Source organism: Vigna unguiculata, chromosome 8 (genome assembly GCF_037176805.1).
Source record: "Vigna unguiculata cultivar grain cowpea cultivar isolate G323 ecotype 2 chromosome 8, ASM3717680v1, whole genome shotgun sequence".
NCBI classification, from domain to species: Eukaryota; Viridiplantae; Streptophyta; class Magnoliopsida; order Fabales; family Fabaceae; genus Vigna; species Vigna unguiculata.
Window position 1 is genome coordinate 19,429,413 of NC_140799.1, and position 20,089 is coordinate 19,449,501.

Below are 20,089 nucleotides of genomic sequence, written 5' to 3' on the forward strand. Positions count from 1 at the left end.
TCTTCACCCCCTTGAGGGTGATCATACTCTTCTTGGACTCATGCCCTTGCGCCTTCTTTTGCGCCTTCTCTTCTTTTCTTTTCTTAATCATTTGCAATTGGTCCTTATTGACTTCTCTTGGTGAAAGAGGTAGTAATGTGATGTTTTTTGCTTGGAAGCTAAAGGTAAACTTGTTAGCATGGCCATCATGAAAAGCCTTTCTATAAAATTGCCATGGCCTTCCTAATAAAATGTGAGTTGCTTCCATGGGCACTAAGTCACATAATACCTTATCCTTGTAGTTTCCAATGGAGAACTTAATAAGGACTTGTTTGTCCACTTTGATTTCACTTTCCTCACTAAGCCAAGAAAGCTTATAGGGCTTGGCATGAGGGATGGTTTTCAAGCCAAGCTTGTCCACAACCCTTGTGCTAGCCACAATAACACAACTTCCACTATCAATTATGAGAGAGCAAGTTTTGTTGTTGATTTGGCACCTGGAGTGAAAAATATTTTCTCTTTGGTTTTCAAATTCTTTAGGCACTTGGCCTAGAATGCACCTAACCACCAACAAACCTCCTTCATTAGGTTTGATTTCATCCTCACTTGAAGATTGGGAAGAAGTGTGGGAGGAAGAACTTTTAGGTAAGGGGGGAAAAGAATGTTCACTTTCAACCTCTCCTTTAGGGTTCAAGATCATGTTCCTTTTTGTTGTGCAATTTGAAGCAATGTGACCATAGCCCAAACACTTAAAACATTTGATGGAACTAGTTCTTGAACTTTGAGAAGAGTTTGCATTTTCATGGGAGGTTCTAGACGAATTGGTCCTAGGTGGGTGGTCTTTGGAAGGAGGTTTCTCATCCTTTCTTTCTTTTCCTTTCCAAGTTTTAGAGTAGTATTCATTGTATGAAGTATTCCTCTTGGCCTCTTGTTTCTTTTTCAATTGACTTTCAACTTTTAAGGCCAAGTGTAAAATTTTGTCAAGAGTGGAATACTCATACAACTCAACTACATCTTGAACTTCTCTTCTAAGACCACTAACAAATCTAGCTACCTTTTCTTCTTCACTTTCAAATTGGAGTCCTACTCTGAGAAGCATGGACTCCATCATTTTAAAATATTCATTCACACACATAGACCCTTGTTGAAGCCTTTGGAGCTTCAAAAGAGTCTCCCTCCTATAGTAGGAAGAAACAAATCTAACGCGCATCAAAGTCTTAATGTCCATTCATGAGGCCGTGGATGGCTCTTGGTTAATATTGTCCATACACAATTGATGCCACCATGTCATGGCATAATCTTCAAATTCTAAAACTACTAAATCTACTTTTTCTTGATCACCAACTAAATGAATGTTGAAGATTTGGTCCAATTTTTGCTCCCACCCTATGCAGAGGTTTGGGTCATTCTCCCCCTTGAACTTTGGAATCTTTATTGGTGGAGGTTGTCTTTGTGGGAGTTGATTGCGCCTTCCACCACCATCATAGTCGTGCCTTTTTCTTCTTCCACCATGGCTAGAGTCCTCGGAAAAGGACCTCCTCCTTCTCCTCTCATCTTCCCTAAGCTCAAGTCTTTGGATGTGCTCTTGTAGGAAGATCTCACATTGCCTCATATTCGCCCTCAATTGGTCAAAAGTTTCTCTCCTACTCACTTCCATCTCATGTAAGATGTTGGCAAGGGTCATTTGTTCACTTTCCTGGGCCATAGGAATCATCATGGGAGGGGAATAAGGTGAGGCTGACTCCTCCTCTTCTTCTACCTCCAAGATTGGATCCATATTCATGTTCCAACACCAAATACTCACCAAAAACCGAGACAAGGAAGAGGTTAGCTAACAAACAATTCCAAACCCGAGACCAGGTGTGGTCTTCTCAAGCACCGAAGTGTTTTTGATCACACTCCCAAAGCACACAAGCAAGGCTAGCACTCAAAAACCTTCCAAACAAGTGAAAACACCTTTAAAGAGATGAAAACCTTTTCAAAGGTCAAACAAGTGGCTCGGCCACAACACTCTAGGAACACAAGACAAAACAAAGATTACCTAAAGACAAGCAAGCAAAGCTCAAAAAACAAGAAAGTTTATCTTCTAAGGAAACTTATTTTTAAAGACAAAACTTGAACAAGACTAAAGCAATGAAAAGCACTTTCAAAGACTCTATGGAAAGCATTTGAACAAGATTATACCTCAAATTATGCATATACCAAGAAAGATCATAACCAAGTTAAAGCATGGAACTAATTTGCCAATATCACCCAAAATCCAAGTATAAAATTTGGTAGCATAACACCTAGTAAAAATGGCCAAATGGATTCACCAAGCAACACATTAGCTCTCGGCCAAACTATTTTTGGTCATGAAAATATTTTTTCTTTTCAAAAGTAGGTACTTAAGATGATGAGAAGGATATTTTAGGGTGTCTTGAACACTTAGTTCCCAAAAAAATGAGGTCAAAATCAATTTCAAGAAGCATACAACAACAAAAGGCATAGATCTCATGCAATAACTCAAATACTTAGAAACAAGAACAAGAAAACTCAAAGAAGCATATGACAAGAGACTCAAGCAAAAGTTAGACACATTTAAAGACTCAACATGACTACACAAAGACACAAACATATAGCTATCATGCATTTAAACTCATGGATTTGAGGCTCAAAGACTAAGCATCCAAAGACATGTTATCCAACCACATTTAGGATTAAGAAGAGTAACAAAACAGTTGCCAAAACTACCCAACATAACCTGAAAAATGTTGATTCGCGGTGATCTCGGCAGCTCTAACCTTTGCTCACTATTTCAATCATAACTTTCTCCACAAAACTCCAAATGCATTGGTTGTTTTTTTGTTAAAAACTAGACTAATAGAGCTTTCTTTTGACCACTGAGCAGGTGCAATTTAATCTTTTAAAATCGTGAACAGTTTCTGCCAGCATTGTTTTTATGTGGACCATTCAAAGATAGCTACACAAGACAAGGTTAGAACATGAAAACACCATATTCAAGATAACCTAGGCTCTAGATACCAAATGTTGAAGGGTTATCTTGTTTCCTTTTAGAGTTATGAATATGGTGAAGTTGTTTAAGAAAGCTTTTTGAAAATTTCAACTGGTTATTAAATAGCATGCTTTCTAGATGTGAAGGTTCATTTCTCAAGCTCATGAAAGGAAGAAGAGAGTTGGATTCAAGCTTAAACACACACAGCAATAACAACACTTAAAGAGAAAAATGAAAGAAGAAACAATAAAAAATGGAAAGCATAGAAGATGAAGAATGGAAGAAGCACGCCACTCATAGGGGGGATCTAAGCCAACCAAACCCTAGAGATGAGTGATGGTGCCACCACTTACAAACAAGATAAGGCAAAGGTGAGTTCACTTCTAGGAAGGAGAGCTCACGAAAATTGGTGGTTGAATGCACAAAGTATATAACAAAATGATCAACCCTTTTATAAGACAAGAAGCACCCTTTAAATAGGAGTTCATAGGGGTCCTTTAGCAAATACAAAAACATGAAAAAGGATTAACTAGCAAACCCTAAACCTAATGTGAGAGTGAGTCTTGGCCAAGTAAAGGGAGATGATTGGTGGAGGCATTCCCATGAGGATTCTAGGCCAAAAGAGGAAGGAGACCAAGTGACCTTCTAAGGCATAAACCACAAAGGCAAAATGAGACAAGGTACATGTCTACTTTTGCTTTTGCTTTATGCTTTTTGCTTTCCTCTCTCTTCCACTTCATCCAAGTGCTCCAATCACCAAGTGCCACCTAGCCATGCTCTACTTTCTCTTAATTACCTACAAAACAAGACAAACAAGGATTAGCATGTTGGTTTAAGTTAATCTAATCTTTGTCAAAGGTCAATTTTGTATCAAAGTCAACAAGTCAACCAAAATAAGTCAACTAGAAACCAACTTAGGGAATTCAAACTAAAGTAATGCAAAATAAAGATAAAGGTGATGGAATAGAAGACTCCCCTCTAGACATGCTTCTAGTGATCCTTCTTGAGGGAGCTTCTAAGGAGGTGGTCACGCCTTCATCATTATAGGTTAGATTTTTGTGAGTCAAAAATCTTGGTGTATTTCTTTGTTCAAAATTGAAACCTTGGTGTGTGATTTGTAAAACTTTTGAATATAATGGAAACCAGGCTCAATTTAGGCACAATTTACTATATTAGATGCATTTAGTCTACCAAACAATAGATGGATCAGACGCATTCCGTTCAAACATAAACAATTTTTATTGTGATCGAAAATAAATATTTGTTTGATTGATAATTAATGCTCTCTTTTCAAATTTCTTATACCATATTTCCTCACTTTGAAAAAACATGTGTGAAAATCTCTTTATTTTCTCATTTCAAAGCAATTGCGAAAATCATGTTTTGATTGACCCACTAGACCAGATTTTTTTTAATTTAATAATATTTAAAAAACTTACCTTTCTATATTATATTTTTTTAAAGATGAAATATGCAATAATTTTTAATTTAAATCATTAACACTTATAGATTAAGTTCTAAATTTTAGTTATAATATAATATATCATTAACACTTATAGGATTAAATATTCTTTTAATATTTATTTTTTTGTATAGATATAAATAATTTTTAAAAATTAAAAAAATAAATAAAAGAAAATAGGGGGGCCTACCATGTGGCAAGGTGAGTAAAAACTACTAGTCCGTTTTTATTTGACAAATCAACTCGATAAGATCCATTTTTGGCAGGCCAAAGGCAGGGCAGGATAAAACGAGTCAGGCTAGCCCGTTTTACCACCCCCAATTGGGAGTATTTTTTTATATTCTTGCTTTAATTATCCTTTCTTGGATGTTGTGAGCCTCCAAGTTCTAAATTGCTCACAATAAAACATGCCAAAATAAATTATGAAATGATTATAAACTACAAGTCACACCAAACACACACAAAAATATTTATGAAACCATTATAAAAACAATATTTAAACATTTAAACATTTTAAATGCACACATAAGGAATTAAACCCTTGACCACCAACCTATGACAAGGGTCTAACTAACTATGCTAAACTTCACCTTTATCTATGTCATTATTTATTAATTAAATAATAATCCTCACATCCTATTACCACTTTGAAAAATATAATTATTTTTCTTCGGTCATATAGCTAGTGGTTCGACCTTAACCCACTTAGAGAATAGTTAGTGGCGATTAAAAGGAACTTGACTTCACCTTTTCCTAGTGCAAAGGGTCCTATAATATTCATTTCCCACTTTGATGATGCACATGGGTACAAAACATGTTCTTTATTAATGTGGATAATGTTGCCATGCTTTTGGCAGGGGATGCACTTTTACAAATATTTGGCATAATCATTTTCCATGGTCGGCTAAAAGTAATCGACATGAAGTATTATACCTGCCACAGTCCTTCCACCGGAGTGATACCCATAATCCCTTCAAGTAATTCTTGCACTTCAATAATGGTTGACTAAATCCTCTCGAAATAACTCTCCATTTAGCAACGTGTAACGAGCCACTTTATGCACCCACCCATTCTCTTGCCTTTTTGGTATGTTGTTGGTTTCGAAGTAATAAATAAAGGGTTCCATCCATGTGCCTTATGTTCTAACTTCCATAAAATTGTTTGGTTTATCAATAAAAGGTAATATTAACACCTATTTAAGGAAAGACTTATATCTTCCTTTCGCTTTGGTACATTCCAGCTTGGATAAGATATCAGCTCACATATTATCACTCCTTGGGACGTGCTTGATGTTGACTTCTGCAAAGACATCTATCATATTTCGGACTATGTGATAGTATTATAAAAACAAAGCATCTTTCTTTTGGTATTCTCCTATTAGGTGAGCAAAAGTCAACTTGGAATCGGTTCTACATATCAACTTTTGTACTCCTACCTCTTTGGATAAGGTGAGCCCGACTATGATGGCTCCATACTCAACTTGATTGTTAGACATCTTGAAAGTAAAATGGAGTGACTTTTCTATGACCACATCATTAAGTCCCTCTAGGACTATCTCGACCCCTGCTCCTTTTGGATTGGAAGAATCATCTATGTATATGGTCCACCATTCTTCTTTGAAAAGATGTTCTCCTTGTAGGTTAGTGGCAAAGTTGACCAAACATTGTCCTTTATTGGTCCTCGTACTTCATATTGGATGTTGAATTCTAATAACTCAATGAACCATGAAGAAATTCGACCCCTAAGGTCTGGTTTTTGTAGAATCTTTTGCATGGGATGGTTGGTTTTGACGATTATAGAGTGACTTTGAAATAAAGGTTTGACCATCTTGTTGTGGTCACCAAAGATAGTGCAACTTTCTCCATCATTTGGTATCTTGTTTATGGACCCTGTAACGTTCAACTTATGAAATAAATTAGCTTGTGGTCATTATAAATTTCGTGGACTAGAGGTTGGTACTGGCAACTATGTAAACCAATAGTGGTTGGGTAGTGTTTTGTCTTGCACAATATTGGAGGTGATGTCAGCATATGTTTCAACTGCTAGAAGTTTTCTTGGCATGCATCATAGGTTTCGTTTTTTCTGTGAATCTCGACAAAATTATGATATTGCCTTTAATTTCTAAATGAGGCGTTGTACCTCCTTCAATTTTTTTTGGCTTCTCATATAGATTACGTCTTTGCACTTCTGCAGGTTGGTTTTAATACCTTTATGCATCAACATGAATCCAAGAAATTTGACATCGTCTACCTCAAACATACACTTTTCGAGGTTTAATCACAAGTTATAAGTATCCAAGACTGAAAACACCTTAAATAGGTCTTGATAGTGCTTGGTCGGGGTAGGGGATTTAACAGTAATGTCTTCAATATATACTTCTATGTTCTTTCCAATTAAGTGGCTAAACACCCTGTCTATTAATCTTTGGTATGTTGCTCTAGAGTTTTTCAAGGCCAAAGGCGTGACCTCATAACAATCGTTGGCCTCCTTTATGATGAATGTGGTTTTCATCTTATCATATTTTGCTATGAGAATTTGATTATAGCTTGAGTAGGCATTTAAAAAGCTCAAAATTTTGTGGAAGGTTGCACCATCTACTAAACGGTCAATGCCTTTTTTATGTCTTTATAGTCTACACACCAGCTTTAGCTCGCCTTTTTAACCAGCTCAACATTGAAAACCATGTTGTATACATCTCTTCCTTCAGAAATCCGGTTGTTAACAAGTTGTTAGCCTCAACCCTAGTAGCTTGTCTTTTTTCTTCTCCTAACTTCCTTTTCTTTTGCATGTAGATGTGTGATGCTATTCTAGGGTCGATTCCTTAGAGCTCAACCGCTATCCATGAGAATAAGTCGACATTGGCTGTTAAAGCTTGGCCGATGGAATTTTCCTCTTCTGTATCAATCTTAAATCCAATTTTTAGATGTTGCCCTCTTTTAGTAAGAGAAACGCTCTAGTTTCTCCACTAGGCTGTATCTATGCATCCAAAAATCAAGATTCTCTCCTCCTATGGCCATTTCGCTTACTTGAACCTTTTTGACATGTTTGGTATTTAGTTGGGGAAAATGTAGCTTCATATTGGCTTTGTAGCACTCTTTTGTTGTCTTCTAATCTCCGTGCACTATATGATTATATCCCCTGAGGCTGATGTAAACTTCATGACAAGATGGGGGGTGGAGACCACTACTCCAAGCAAGTTGACCGAGGGTCGACTCAGTAATGCATTATAGGATGTGTGCACGTTTATAACCACATATCAGACATGTATGTTTTTAGTCATGTTTCCTTCTCCAAAGGTGGTGTGGAGGTCGATATATCTTGTAGTTACTACTCTTTCTCTAGAAAAATCGTATACTAGCTCATCATGTGGGATAATGATGTCCTCCGGTAACTGAAGCTTCTTATATGTTTTTTAGTAAAGTATATCTACTAAGATGCTTTGACCAACTAGGATCTTCTTCATTGTAAAATTTTCCATCTCAAATATAATGACCATCAGGTCATCTTGATCTCAGTCGACTTCTTGCAAGTCAGAGTCTATAAATGTGATTGGAGGATCCTCTTCCTATACCTCTATGATATCGCATGCAGTAACTATACTACACTAAGGTGCTTCTTCCTTGTCGAGTTTGAGGACCCTTCCCTTTTGAAGCCTCCAAATATGGTGTAGGCTATACCTCTGAGGTGGGGTCTGTCATCTTGACGACCTTGTTGTTTATCTTCACGTTGTGCTGATTTTTCCCTCTTCCCATACTTATCTTTGTTCTTCCTCTCCACTTTTTTGTCATCATATCTATGATATTCGACCTAGGATCGACCCTTATCAATTCCTACACCTTGTCTTTGAGGGTTGTGCATTCATTAATTGTATGGTCGTTCTTACGATGGCGTATTATGTATTTGCTCATGTCAACGTTAGGCAGGCTTTGAACATTTATTAGTCGTGGGATGAGATCGTTTTGTAGGGCTTCCTACAAGATAAAATGATAAAGGAAAGAAAGTTAAAGGGAGGTGTACTTAAAGAAATTCAAATAAAAATGAGTTGCAACAATGAAAACAAAAAAAAAAAAGAAAGATGGCTGGAATTGGCTTAGACTCATGACACTTGAACATTGCTATTTTCCTTTTTAGCAGTGAGTATTGCTCAGCTTGTAAAACAAAGTTCTTTGATAGCCAAGCCACGTCACAAACCCAAAAGCCCTTAGTGATCTTTGCCAATTATGTGTACATGGCAATTGGAAATAAAAATACAAAGCTAAGTGGACAATTGCAAAGTTGCTAAGAGAACAAACATTTTGAACACTTTAGAGGATATGAATTTTTGCCTTAAATAGAAAATGCATTGAGAGACCCTATGTTAGATGACAAAACTAGATGAAAAAACTATATTTGTGTTTCACATATTCATTGGTTCCGATTCAAGTATTGTGAGTGCATTTCACTTAATCTCTTTTTTGAAAAAGTGTGAAATTATTAAGTCCTTGAATTCGTGGAGTGTATGTGGTTCATCTGTTTATGCTTAATTTACATATTAAGTACATGTGTTTGGGTTTGGTTATGTTCATGCTTAATGTATGTAGCTTGGTTGTCACAAACTCATGGATGTATGTAATGCTTAATTGCATAATGAAACTGGCTTGTAACTATTACTTAGTGGGTTATTGTCTAGTGGTTTGATAGTAGTGCTTAATTTGCATTTCAATAAGACCAAAGTTAGGGTTTGATGTTCTGTTTTGGTAATTTCCATTTTGAATTGTTTAATTGCTCTATTTCCATGACTTGCTAAATTCATGTATTGACTCCTTGATGAAAAATGCAATGAAGCTTTGAGGTTCTACTGGTTTTGTGAATTTTTCTATCTCTTTATCTTGAATTCGTGGAGTGTATGTGGTTCATCTGTTTATGCTTAGTTTACATATTAAGTACATATGTTTGGGTTTGATTACGTTCATGCTTAATGTATGTAGCTTGGTTGTCACAAACTCATGGATGTATGCAGTGCTTAATTGCATAATGAAACTGGCTTGTAACTATTACTTAGTGGGTTATTGTCTAGTGGTTTGATAGTAGGTAGAGGTGTTAATTTGGTGGCCTATGATAAGTGGAATTTTATTTGAATCAAGGAAGTCAGTACATTTTAATTATTGTTGCATTTCATTTAATCTGTTATATGCATTTGAATCTACCAAACACCCCCTCTTGTGTGTTGAATTACATCTGGAAACTTTTGAATTAAAGGTTTAGTCACTAGAAGATGACCTTGGATTAACTCTTGAGCATTGCATTTAACTGTTCTATTTTGTCATGTATGACCTCGATTAATGCACTATGCCAACAATGTGCTTAATGAAGCAAAAAGTAATTATGCAACAAAAAGAAAAAGCTTCTAGCCATTGTCTTTAGACTAGAAAAGTTCAAAACTTATCTTATTGGTTCTACAATCACAGTTTTAACTAATCATGCAACAATCAAATACTTGCTCATAAAACCTTATTTGAAGCCTAGATTGATTAAGTGGATACTTTTACTACAAGAATTTTATTTGGTGATCAAAGACTAGAAAGTAATGTCATATCAATGGTTGGTCTCAAAGTGTGTTGTAAAGGATGAAGTCAGCGTATCGAAACAATCCATAGAAAATGATGGCAGATTGGTGAACCAATCTAGGGTTGGTCCTCTTAGGGTGGAAGAAAATTCCTTGCATAAGATGACATCATCATTTATGTAAAGATGATCTTATTTGTGTATAGAGACATATACTCAATTGGGTCTGAGTTGCCATTATAACATAATATTGGAGCCTTTCGTTGCTTAGGAAGGAGGATTTCAATAATTCTATCAATGAAGGGATGTCTACAGTTACTTCTTGGTGTCGAGGAGTTGTTGGTGACACCCTTAGTTTTTGGGGTTGGGTTCTATTCACTTTCCTCTTCTATTTCATTAGCATCCCCACCTTTAGACAAAATTCTCGGCCCTACGTGCATAGGATTATCATCTTTTTTCCATTTTCCTTTGGCTTGCTTTTCATCCTATGTCTTCCTCTTTAGCCTTATGTTCTCTTCTCTCGGGGTGTCCATTTACGCAGCATCTCGCTTCTTATATTCAGCGAACTCTTGTTGCATCTTCACTTGCACTTTAAAGATAACATCTATATCAATTGAGGGTTCGTCCCCTCTTGCTTCTACGACTTTCCTCTTGGTAGACACCATTGTTGCTTCTTCCTTACACGACATTTGTCGTCCTTATGGGGTCGCCAATTGTTCTTGCAGGCTAAGGAATATCCTATAAAGTCTTCGAAAATGCTACAAGTGCCACAACTTAAACAAGTATGTGTCTGCGAATTCTAAAAGTGCTTTGAATGTCGCAAAAGAGAGGGATATGCTTGTAAAAACACTTTGATGCCAAATTTAGTCTAATATGTCAAAGAGTAAATCCTAAAATATACGTAATCAATATACTTCGTAAAATGTGCATGTTATACCATTATTCATTAGTCTTACCTGGTTGGGCATGGTGATTTAGCTAGATAATGACTATGAATGATGAGTGCATAATGCTAGTGCATGAGTGCAATATATAAAGATCAATGCATTCAATTTATGGTAGTCAGCTTATTTATGGAAACTTTTATGGTCAACATACTACTCATAAAGATTTCTTATTAGTAAGAGAGAACAAATTCGTTGTATCCATAAATATTTTTTTATGGACATATTAATTAATTAATCCAAATATGATACATGTTTATTAGAAAGGTACTCAAAGTTGTTTTATGGTCAAATTCGTTAGAAATGTATCAAAATATGATGAAGGATTATCTTGTTTCTTTTTAAGATTGTTGAATATGGTGTGAGTTGATTAAGAAAGCTAAGTGAAATCCCCACTGGACATTAAGATAGCAAGCTATCTAGATGTGAAGGTTCCTTTCACAAAGCTCAAGAGAAGAAGATGATGGATTGATTCAAAACAAAAAGGAAATGGAAAGCACATAAACCATAGAAAACCAAGAACAATTAAAGGAAAAAGAAAACATAAAATGGAAAGGAAAGAAATGGTAAAAATGTGAGAAGCACGCCACTACAAGGCTAGGCTAGAAGCCATGGCAACCTTGAAGATGAGTGGATGTGTGCCGCCACTTGCTATGCAAGATAAGGCTTAAAAGTATTCACTCCCAAGGGAGGAAACTCTCACAAATGGTTGAGACACAAGAGTGTTTTTACTTCAAAATGTTCAACCCTTTTACATGTCTAGGAGCACCCCTTATATAGAAGAGTTTAGGGGCCTCTAAGCAAATAAAAGATACCTAAGGATGTCTCTACAAAAACCTAACCCTAGCTTCTAGAAACTAGGTCAAATAAGGTTACAAAAAATGAGAGACAAAAGAGCTAACTATGGTGTGTGCAAGGCTAATTTCGTTCTAGCACAAAAGGAGACAAAGAATGTGTCTCATATGTCTCCAAAAAGTGGCCAAAGTGTGCTAAAAACAAAGGAGACCAAAGGTACATAGGTACATTTGCTTCATGCCTTTTACTTTATGCTTTATGCCTTTGCTTTACTCTCTCCTCCACATCATTTATGCTCACCAATCACCATGCGCCACCTAGCATTGCTTTCTTACTCCTAATTAACCTACAAAGCAAATAAACATAGATTAGCATGTTGGCTTAAGTCAAGTCAACTATAATCAACAAGTCAAACCTAGTCAAAGGTCAACAAGTCAATTAAAGTTCATTCAACTAAGTCAACATTGGGAATCAAAAATAACAAACACAAATGAAAGGGATGAAGGATTAGTGAACTTCCTTTCTAAGCATGCTTAGTCTTCTTAAGCATGTGCCTCCATCCTTGGTTGGGGTCAATCCTTCATCAAAATAGCTAAAACAATAATTATACCTTGTCATGTGATGAAGTTTTTTACCAAGTCAAGTAAAAAATCTTGTTATAGAACACACGTTAGCTTTTCAAACCACATTAACACATGAAATAATAAGATGAACAAGCTAATAATGTTTTTAGAGCACATTCTTCACATCTAATATGCCAAGTTCAGTTCTTAGCTTATTAAACCTATCACGTATTAAAGGTTTATTAAACAAATTAACCAATTGAGTTTTAGTTTTAACAAATTTAATTTCATAATCACCTTTTAATACATGATATCTAATATAGTGATGTCTTATTTCAATGTATTAGCTTCTGAGTCTTGGATATGATTCTTAGTTATGTTAATTGCATTGGTATTATAACAATAAAGAGGTATCTTTACCAACCTAACCCCAAACAATTTGTGCACGACAATACGCATCTACTATGTATTATGCCTTATTTGTAGAGAGTGCAACACATGCTTGCTTTTTGTTGTTCCCCAAGATTAGACTTGAGCCAACAAGTGGTAGATTCCACTTGTGCTTTTCCTATCCAATTTACAACTACCAAAGTTAAAATCTGAAAAACCATTCAAGTTGATTTTCATGTTACTTGGATACCATAAACCACTCTTTGTGGCCTTATAGTGTGATTCCTTTTGATTGGATTGGAATCTTGCATACAGACACGCTAAATTGTATATCAGGTCTACTTGTCGTTAACTAGAGCACAAAACCAATTAATCCTCTTTGTTTAGTTGCATCAATTGATTGTCCAATTTTATTTGAGTCCATGTAGCAATTAGTGGCTATTACATTGGCTGCTTTCTTGCAATTCTCCATTTCAAATTTTTCAGCGGTTCAAAACAATATTTTGAGTGGATTAACAATGTTTCGTGTTCTAGTTGCAACCCTAAGAAGTCAGCTTTCCCATCATAAAAATCTCAAACTCACCATGCTTAATTGAAACAAAATCTTCACACAAGGAGTTATTATTGGAATAAAAAATTATGGCACTAAGATATACTTGAGCAAGTATCACATCTTTTTCATGTTTTCTAATAAAGAGAGTTATCAACAATACCTCTAACATACCTTTCTGATAAAAGACTGTTACTTAGACTTTCCTACCACTAACGTGGTGCTTGCTTTAGATCATAAAAGGACTTTTTTATTTGAAAACATGGTCAAGGTATAGATGATCTTCAAAACCATGTGACTATGGTAAAAAGACTTCTTCATTTAAGAAACCGTTTATAAATTCGCTTTTAACATTCGCATTCTAATAGCTTCTAGCCTATGATTATAAACTTTTTAACTAGTCTAGCTTTGTTTTGAATAATATTATCATCTTCATCCATTTTATTTCTAAATAACCATTTGGTTCCTATCACATTAATATCATCACTTATAGGAACAAGACACCACAAACCTTTCTAGTAAATTCATTAAGTTCATTTTGCATTGCAATAATCCAAGTACATTAATTCATTCAATGCATCATTAACAATTTCAAGTTCCAATTGTGATACAAAGGCAACATGGTCACATAAATTATAAAGTTTGAGTCTAATAGAAACTTCCTTGTTAATTTTACGAATAATATTGTTCTTTGATGGTCCTTTTGGAGTTTTCCAATCCTTAGGCAAGTTGTTGTGAACAAAAGTTTCAATTGTTGGTTCATTACTATAAGTTGGTCCAACTTTGGTTTCAATTTGTTTTTCTTGAATTACATCGTTCTCATCAGCATCAAAAGACACTTGATCTTGCAATTTTGAATTAGATTTATCAAATACAACATATATTCTTCAACAATCATAAGTCTCTTATAACATACTCTATATGCATGATTATTTGAAGCATGACTAAGAAAGATTTCATCATCAACTTTTGCATCAAATTTGCCAATTTTTTCTTTACCATTATTTAGAATAAAACATTTACAACCAAAACCTTTTAGACGACTTATAACAAGCTTTTTTCTCTTATAAAGTTCATAAGAAGTTTTCTTTAAAATAGGTATAATCAATGCTCGATTTATAACATGGCTAGTTGTGTTGACAACATTAGCACAAAAGTATTTTGGCAATAATCTTTCATTCAACATGGTTCTTACTAGTTCCTCAAGTATCCATTCTTTCTTTCATGTTTTCACAAAATTTATAAACTTTTCATTTTGAAATTCTCCTTCGTGATCATTTTTTATTGAAACGATTTTACAATTCTTTTCATTTTCTAAACTTTTGACAAGTCTTTTCAAAGCTAGATAAGTATAATTTTGGAAGCTAAAACCATTGTTAGGGTGTACCTAAAATAATCATCAACAATGAGTAATGCATTGAAGTTTCCACCAAGACTCATAGTTCATGAATGTCCAAATATAGATCCATGTGAAGTAGCTCTAGATGTCTATTAGTTGAAACACAATTCTCAGGCTTGAAAGGAACCTTAGTTTGTTTCCCTTTTTTACATGCTTCACATATTTTGTCCTTTACAAACTTGAGTTGTGATAGTCCTTCAACCAACTATTTACTATTTAGCCAATTTAAATGATGCATGTGTATGTTCTTTGATGCATCATGCAAATCAAGCAACTAGATATTGTTAGCTTTTTTTTTCCTACTTCCTCCATAAGTCACAAAGCCTTCATTCTTTAAGCTTAATTTCAAATATCCCCTAGGCACATTATATTTTTCTCATTTCAATTGTTTACAACTCAAACAATAATTACAAACAATGAAAGGCATATCATTTGATTTTCTTATGGAAAAGGGATTTTAAAATTCTCTACATTCTTTTCAGAAAAAGAATTGTAACCAATTTCAACTTTTCCAAAAACACAATTTTGTGAGCCAAGTACAACTTCCAAATTTCCTTTTCCTTTTCAAAAGATATTTGACTTTATTTTCTAAAATATTTCCCGGTTTATAAGGGTTTTGAAACCAACTGATTTTACCAATCATAGATTGAATTTATGTGAATCATATCCTGGTTTTTGAAATCTTCTTTTAAATTGGTTAATTATTTTTCAAGCAAATTCACTTTGTTTTCTGGCCAATTATTTAGACCTATTAACTAATTGTATACAACATCAAGTCAATTTGCTTCATTATGGAATTCCTCAAAAGCATGCAATAATTCATAACAATCATTTTTATCTTTTGAGGATAGGACTTGCATAACTTGATGATAATGATGATGATGATCGTAGCCAACCTCAAGACATAAATTTGCTTCCTCATTTTCTTCTTGTGATGAGCTACTTATCAAATCATCATTGTCTCCTTATGCTATGTGAGCACGTATTTCTTTGGACTTGTTTTTCTATTTCTTGTTAGCACTTTTATCCTTGTTTTGCTTAATATTTGGACACTCACTCTTGACGTGTCCTTGTTTTCCATAGTTGTAATATGTAAAGCTAGAAGTATTATTAAATTCATTTCTTTTACACTAGTAACTATTTTGATTATCTTTATTACCTATTCTCTTGAGAAATTTTCCAAACTTCTTAACCAGATGATTTAAATTTTCACTGTCACTAATCTCAGCCACTTCTTCATCTGAATCACCATTCTTTTGAGTGCTAGACTTCAATGCAATGTTCTTTACCTTTTTCTCACTACTCTCTTGCTCATTCAATCTATTCATCTCATTTGCATGCTCCCTAAGCTTCCCAAAAAAGGAGGCAATAGTCATTGCTGATAAATCCTTAGAATCTAAAATTGTAGTAACCTTAGGTTGTCAAATTCTATCAAGACACTTTATATAAGACTTTGATGTTCAACTCTTTTTTTGTCAAAATCCTTTTTCAAATAAATGAGATGATTTGTAATATGTGTAAATCTCCTTTGAACCTCAATAATACTTTCTCTTGGTTTCATTCTAAACAACTCATACTCTTGAATCAACGCATGGTTTCTTAACATTTTCACATCATTGGTTTCTTCATGTGTGACTCGAAGCATATCCCACATGTCTTTCGCACAAATACATTGATTTACCCACGAGGAATGCTAATGAGTTGCTATGTTCTATTTTATGTTTGCTTACCCTTTGTTTGTGTATACGGCTTTTCCCTTCTCTGACTGTGTGTTACACAGGGATAAATGACAATGCAGAAGTTAGTGAACAATTGGAAGATGAGTATATGGCTAAGTAGAACCTATAGATCTTTTATTTCCTTTCATGTTTAAGATTTAAGATCTTTTGACGAAAATCCAAGAAACATCCTTAACTTCTATGTTTTATCAATATATGGATGTAATGTATGGATATTAAGTAACCCTTTGATATATTCAAATTTGATAGTATTTATAACCATGATTAAATAATGTATGGCCTACATGACTCAATCTCTTTTCACATTAGACGAACCTTGTTAAAGGATTTGGACAACCCTTGTAGGAGTGTTACATGAGCTCATATTAAACGACTTGTGGTGATGTTAAATGACTAAGCCAAATCGTGAAATTTTTATCTCCTTTAAAATTTGTCTAGTTTCCCACGAAACCTTTTGACACCACACTAGGGGTGTTACAGTAGACAAGATAGTGCATTAGACGAGTACAACCAAAGGAGATCACTAGGTGATTGTATTATATCATCCAAGTAACTAGATGACTTAAGGTATGAGACCTAGGTGATGAGTTCATATGTTTGCCCTAATTTAATGTTTAATTATGGGTATTTAATTTAATTTTGGTGCTTAAGAATTAATTTATTCAAGATTTGTGATAATTTGGCTTATTGAATTCGTAAGATAAAAATGGCTTAAAAGTTATTTTAATTGCATAAAATATTATTGGATATTCTAATGTTTATTGATGCAACTGAAATTTAATTTGGGTCATTAAAAGTGTGGAATTGAAATGCTCTAAGTCATAAGTTAGTCAAACCTAGTCGAACATTCAAAATATGATTAAAGGTAGTCAAAGTTGGTCAAATAAAAAAGGACTAAAATGCAATTATTGATATATTTGGATTTTCCTACAAATTTGAACTAGAGGATTGCAACTAGCTTTTTAAGAAAATTAATGCAAATATTATTTGGTGATAATTTATTAGATATCTTTAAATAATTTATTTATTTAATTATATCATAAATTCTCAACCAAGACTATTTGTCAAATAGTCTATATCTCTCCAAAAAATTTTAGATATTCATAATTACTATAAAGATAAATAACATTTATCTTTATCTTTATCTTTATTTTAAAAGATATTTGAGAGATTTTAGAAACAGAAAAGCTAGTCCAAGTCTTATATAAAGACGTCAAGGGGAAGCAGAAAAAAAGGCTTAGAACTTTAAAGTTTAGGAACCCTTAGGGGGACATAATTTCGTTCTCTCTCCCCACATTCTCTTCTTCTATTTTTATTTTGTTTTGCATTCCATGGAGGGCTAAGCTTCAAGTGCTAGTTTCACTGTAATTTCTTAATTGGATGAATAAAATTGTTTGTTCCTTTGATTCTTGTTTTGATTTATTTTCATCTATGTCTTTTGATTCTTAATTTTTACATTGTAGCAAGTTAGCACATTGTTATATCTACATAACATAACAATCATATGAGTCCAAGTTTTAAATTTTAATTGAGAAGTTAATTTGGCTAAATTTAGAAACTTTCATATGATTGAATGAGGTTATTTCTAGTAATTGAGAAGTTATTTTGATTAAAGGTGAAAACTTTGATTAGAGTTAATCAAGAAGTTACTTTGGTTAATTAACATTTACTAGATATAAGAGGTAAAAGAATAGACATTATTATTGTACCACACCTAGCCAAACTCGACCAAATAATTAAACAACGCATATACCAAGGCAGCCAAGTACTCAGTCTAGGCCGAATTAGCCTAACTTGTACCAGTTCTAACCTAAACATCTAGAGGTAATCAGACATCATTAATGCTCTATAAATACGCATGGACCCCAGTAATTAAAGGTACGCATTCATTAATCACTTATTTGACCTTCTAAGAGCTTTGACTTACTTGAGCTTCGGAGACTCTTCTGCAGGGAACCCTCCTGGGTTCAAGCTGACATGTACCAACTAGGAAAAGACCAACTGAGGAGACAACGGACTACATGGTAAGGTGACGCTTGTGCTTGACTCATCTTATTTGTTCTCTGCAGGAACAATTATGATTAGTAATATTTAATTGAGAAGTTACTTTGGTTAAAAGTGAGGACACCAACAAATTAATTGAGAAGTTACATTGATTAGTTTGAAATCTTAAACAAGAAATCAATAACAATAATCTTTAGGAAACAATTGATGAATTCTATTTTGAAAAAATAATGGAATCAACCTATTTCTTTTACTATTGTTTTTATCTCTTTTTATCTTTTCAATTCATTTTTTTTTTCATTTATTATGTTAATCCTCATATTTTGACTAACTCTTTTGTGTAGTTTTTATAAGAACTAATTTGTTAGAAAGTAATTTTGTGTTTGTTGGGAGACGACTTTAGGTTACTTCACTTTTTCTGTTTTGTTGACTACTTTCTTAACAATAATGAAGTTATTATAATTTAGTAGTATTAATTTAATCGCGTCAACAACAACATTATCACTAGGAAAACCATTTTAAATTCGTAAAATAAATTAAAGGGATGAAGGTTTATATTTAAATTATTATGTTGATCATATGAGGAAAATATGTGGTGTCATAGTTGGCTTAAGTTTGTTAGCAAGGCAGGTCATGAGTACAACTCTCATCGAGCACACTTATTACTTAAAGCTTTTTAAAAAACCATGGAATAAGAGAAAACATGTAATATGGGTATATATATTGTTAAGATAGACTCATGATCAATTGAAGGGCTAAAAAAAAAATAGTGATAGAGAATTTATATTGAGATTTGAAACTTCTTCTTTTTTCTCAAAAGCGGAATTTATACTACAATAGTGATAAAGAAGAGAAGTAATTTTGGTAAGGTAAGTATTTCCACTTATCAAAATTTTGGTATTAGAGGTTGAGGTTTTAGATACATAGTATATTTTTTTTTGGTTTTGACCCAAGCTTCAAGACATGGATATAAAAGAAGGGAGAAGTGGTATTGGTACCAAGTGAAGAAGGAGAAATAATTATCAGTCAAGCTAAGAGGAGCTACCCTTATTTAATTTAATTTATATACATGATAGTGATTTATTTGTATCTTTTGCATCGAAGAAATGGTTGGTGTGATGCGATTATTATTTTGAGATATATGTTATATCTATATAATTTTGATTACGAGAATTTGTGGTGATCGATGAATAGTGGTTTTAATTTAATTGGATGGTATATATTCCTTTAAGATTATTATAATTTTGGGTATATATTCCTTTAAGATTGACATTTTTGAATATTTCTATGTATCCATGTTTGCTAAGCGGACCATTTTGTGTTGGTTGACTACAATGTGTGAGTTTGTGTTGTTCTTGAAGGGTGAGAAAATTAGTCATTAGGTGACTCTGACCTTTTGTGTAGATCTCGCTAGGCGAGACATGAGGTGTTGGGTGCCACCAAGAAAACAATAAATTGATATTTTTTTGGGTATTACTTTTGCGTGTTGATTAAATTTTAATCTTGTTTGGATGTTTTGAAATGATAATTATTTAGATGGAATATTTGCATGTATTTGTAATGTTTGGTTAAGAAGCTTGTGGGTCTAAATTAGAGGTCAGAGGGCCTTGGGAGCTTACCTTGTGGACTCTGATCGTCAGTCTCTTTCGGAGAGTAGCGGGAAGTGGTAGACTCAGCGTAGGTTGCTTAAGAGATTAGACGTAGATGTTCTATGCATTCCCCCCT